This window comes from Delphinus delphis, chromosome 5 (assembly GCF_949987515.2).
Source record: "Delphinus delphis chromosome 5, mDelDel1.2, whole genome shotgun sequence".
Classification (NCBI taxonomy): domain Eukaryota; kingdom Metazoa; phylum Chordata; class Mammalia; order Artiodactyla; family Delphinidae; genus Delphinus; species Delphinus delphis.
In genome coordinates, this window is record NC_082687.1 from 56,777,766 (window position 1) to 56,782,481 (window position 4,716).

The following is a 4,716-nucleotide window of genomic DNA, read 5'->3' on the forward strand; positions in this document are numbered from 1 at the left end:
CATGAAAGAATGCTCAACATCATTAATCATTAGAGAAATGCAAATCAAAACTACAATGAGGTATTATCTCACACTGGTCAGAATGGCCATCATCAAAAAATGTACAAACAATAAATGCTGGAGAGGGTGTGGAGAAAAGGGATCTCTCTTGCCCTATTGTTGGGAATGTAAATTGATACAGCCACTATGGATAACAGTATGGAGGTTCATTAAAATACTAAAAATAGAACTACCATACGACCTAGCAATCCCACTACTGCGCACATACCCTGAGAAAACCATAATTCTAAAAGAGTCATGTACCACCATGTTCATTGCAGCTCTATTTACAGTAGCCAGGACGCAACCTAAATGTCCATCAACAGATGAATGGATAAAGAAGATGTGGCACATATATACAATGAAATATTACTCAGCCATAAAAAGGAATGAAACTGAGTTTTTTGTAGTGAGGTGGATGGACCTAGAGACTGTCATTCAGAGTGAAGTAAATCAGAAAGAGAAAAACAAATACTGTATGCTAACATATATATGTGGAATCTAAAAAAAAGAAAAAATGGTCATGTAGAACCTAGGGGCAATACGAGAATAAAGATGCAGACCTACTAGAGAATGGACTTGAGGATACGGGGAAGGGGAAGTGTAAGCTGGGACAAAGTGAGAGAGTGGCATGGACATATACACACTACCAAACGTAAAATAGATAGCTACTGGCAAGCAGCCGCATAGCACAGGAAGATCAGCTCGGTGCCTTGTGACCACGTAGAGGTGTGGGATAGGGACGGTGGACGGAGACGCTAGAGGGAGGAGATATGGGGATATATGTATATGTATAGCTGATTCACTTTGTTATAAAGCAGAAACTAACACACCATTTTAAAGCAATTATACTCCAATAAAGATGTTAAAAATATGTGAAGAAGTTTACATATACAAATGGTTTTACTCATTAACTAAAAAATACGGATGACTTTCTGTTGAAATCTAAAATGAGTATTTCTTTTGTTGAGTATTAGAATATATTTTTCCTTTCTATGTTCAACTAATCTACAACAAAGGAGGCAAGAATACACAATGGAGAAAAGAGAGTATCTTCAGTAAGCGGTGCTGGGAAAACTGGACAGCTACATGTAAAAAATTAAAATTAGAACACTAACACCATGCACAAAAATAAACTTGAAATGGACCAAAGACCTAAATATAAGGCCAGACATTATAAACTCTTAGAGAAAAACTCAGGCAGAACACTCTTTGACATAAATCACAGCATTATCTTTTTTGATCCACCTCCTAGAGTAATGAAAATAAAAACAAAAATGAACAAATGGGACCTAAATAAATTTAAAAGCTTCTGCATAGCAAAGGAAATCATAAACAAAATGAAAAGACAACCCACAGAATGGGAGAAAATATTTGCAAACAAAGTGACCAACAAGGGATAAATTTCCAAAATATACAAACAGCTCGTGCAGCTGTTTGTCAAAAAAACCAAGCAACCCAACCTATAAACGGACAGAAGATCTAAATGGACATTTCTCCAAAGAAGACATACAGATAACTAAAAAGCACATGAAAAATGCTCAGCATCACTAATTATCTGAGAAATGCAAATCAAAACTACAATGAGGTATTCACACCGGTCAGAACGGCCATCATCAAAAAGTCTACAAAGAATAAATGCTGGAGAGGGTGTTGAGCAAAGGGAGCCCTCCTACATTGTTGGTGGGAATGAAAATTGGTACAACCATCAGGGAGAATAGTATGGAGGTTCCTTAAAACACTAAAAATTGAACTGCCATATGATCCAGCAATCCCACTCCTGGGAATATATCCAGAGAAAATCATAATTTGAAAAGATATATGAACCTCAGTATTCATAGCAGCACTATTTAAAATAGCCAAGACACTGTCCTCAGGCCGACCATGGTGGACGATTTGAGCGCAGTTGATCCATAGCCTGTGCGTCCTGCACCACCTCCTGTGGAAGCTTGAGCAGGCTGTGTAGCTTTCTCCCTTTGTCTCATAACAATGTCAACCAATGAGAATGGTAATTCACCATCTGCCCGCCTTAAAAGATTCAAGAACAAGGGGAAAGACAGTCCAGAAATGAGGCGGCGCCGAATAGAAGTTAATGTGGAGCTCAGGAAAGCTAAGAAGGGTGACCAGATGCTGAAAAGGAGAAATGTCAGCTCTTTTCCAGATGATGCTGCTTTCCACTGCAGGAAAACCGCAACAACCAGGGCACTGTAAATCGGTCTGTTGATGACATTGTCAAAGGCATAAATAGCAACAATTTGGAAAGCCAGCTCCAAGCTACTCAAGCTGCTAGGAAACTGCTTTCCAGGGAAAAACAGCCCCCTATAGTCAGCATAATCCGGGCTGGTTTGATTCCAAAATTTGTGTCCTTCTTGGGCAGAGCTGATTGTAGTCCCATTCAGTTTGAATCTGCTTGGGCCCTCACTAACATTGCTTCTGCGACATCAGAACAGACCAAGGCTGTGGTAGATGGAGGTGCTATCCCAGTATTCATTTCCCTGTTGACATCTCCCCACACTCACATCAGTGAACAAGCTGTACGGACTCTAGGAAACATTGCAGGTGATGGCTCGGTCTTCCAAGACTTGGTTATCAAGCATGGTGCAGTTGACCCACTGTTGGCACTTTTGGCGGTTCCTGACTTGTCATTTTTAGCATGTGGTTACTTACATAGTCTTACCTGGACACTTTCAAATCTTTGTCGCAACAAGAATACTGCAACCCGCCTTAGATGTTGTTGAGCAAATTCTTCCTACTTTAGTTCATCTCCTGCATCACCATGATCCAGAAATTTTAGCTGGTGCCTGCTGGGCTATTTCCTACCTTACCGATGGTCCAAATGAATGGATTGAAATGGTTGTGAAAACTGGGGTTGTACCCCAACTTGTGAAGCTTTCAGGTGCTACTGAATTGCCAATTGTGACTCTCGTGCTAAGAGCCATAGGGAATATTGTCACTGGGACAGATGAACAGACTCAGGTTGTAATAGATGTAGGAGTACTTGCCATCTTTCCCAGCCTGCTAACAAACTCCAAAACTAATATTCAGAAGGAAGCTACGTGGACAATGTCAAACATCACAGCTGGCCACCAGGACCAGATACATCAAGTAGTAAATCATGGATTAGTCCCATTCCTTGTTGGCGTTCTCTCTAAGGCCGACTTTAGGACACAAAAGGAAGCTGTATGGGTTGTGACCAACTACACAAGGGGTGGAACAGTTGAGCAGATCGTATACCTTGTTCATTGTGGCATAATAGAACCGTTGATAAACCTCTTAACTGCAAAAGACACTAAAATTATTCTGGTTATTCTGGATGCCATCTAAAATATCTCCCAGACTGCTGAGAAACTAGGTGAAACTGAGAAACTTAGTATAAGGATTGAAGAATGTGGAGATTTGGACAAAATTGAAGCTCTACAAAACCATGAAAATGAGTCTGTGTACAAAGCTTCATTAAACTTGATTGAGAAGTATTTCTCTGTGGAGGAAGAGGAAGATCAAAATGTTGTGCCGGAAACTACCTCTGAAGGGTATACATTCCAAGTTCAGGATGGCACTGCTGGGACCTTCAACTTTTAGATTGTACATCTGAGGCATAAAGTTGTTTGTTGTGTACTATGTCTGGTAGAAGTTTGTTTCTTAAACTGTCTAAATCTCTGAATATCACCAGCCAAAGTTTAGCTCAATTTTCTTCACATATAGGAAGCTAATGTATAGAAATAAAGTAAAATTAAACAGATCTGCAGCAAGGAGTAGAGATCACAAGTCAATGGAAAAACCCAAACAAAGGCTCTCTAGCCCTAATTCTGGCTATCAAATTCCCTGTTGCAGGTTTGCTGGACCAGAGGGTTTTTGCTTAACTCTCCCTTATTCATGAAATATTCTAGTATCCCAACCATAAATCTCCCTTTCCTCCCTTTTCCTTTTGTTTTTCACAGTTAAAGTTGGTTTCAGTCACTTGCAATTGAAGCAGTACTTATTAATACAAAATTTGATATTTTTATACTGAGAGGAAATATTTTTTTGAAAACAGAATGCTATACTCTGATCCATAGGGATTATACCACCCAATTCCAATTTTTAACCAAACTTTTATCCATATGCCATATATCTCTCAAAATAAGAATTCAAAATGAGTAAATTATAATTGAAAAGATAGTGGAATGCACACAAGGAATCTAAACAAAATAACCTACCAAAAGAAAAGACTTAATTCTGATATGCTTCAGTTATTGTTATGGTAACAAAGAGTATAAGTGACTAAAACAAAAATCTTGAAAAGTCGTACTTAAATATAATACATTATGGGTTCATAATTTATTTTAGGATTACTTGTGTATTTATTAATAATATGCTTATAAGTCTACCTCTGAATAATCATCTTGAGTCATTATATAATCACATTGCTATGATAGGTACCAACTCCTACTTGCCCTGTATTTCCAATTTTGATAGTAACATTAATATTTAATTTTTCTTTTGTTTTTAATAAGAAAAAATTAAATTGTTCAGCTCCATAGCCTTATGCCATCTCACTGGCAGCAATCTCTCCCTCTGTCTCATATTTTCTTTCTTAGGAGTAACATAATTTTTGTTTTATCTTATGTTAATCATTTAGTGAGGGCCTCAGTCTCAGTTCCAAGTGGCTTAACAAAAATATTGCATAACAGTTCATGC

General features: G+C 38.2%; 1 pseudogene; it reads left to right on the top strand.

The window, feature by feature from the left end:
• The first annotated feature begins 2,028 nt into the window (after positions 1 to 2,028).
• Positions 2,029 to 3,626, top strand: LOC132425435 (importin subunit alpha-1 pseudogene; annotated as a pseudogene).
• Positions 3,627 to 4,716: the final 1,090 nt, after the last annotated feature.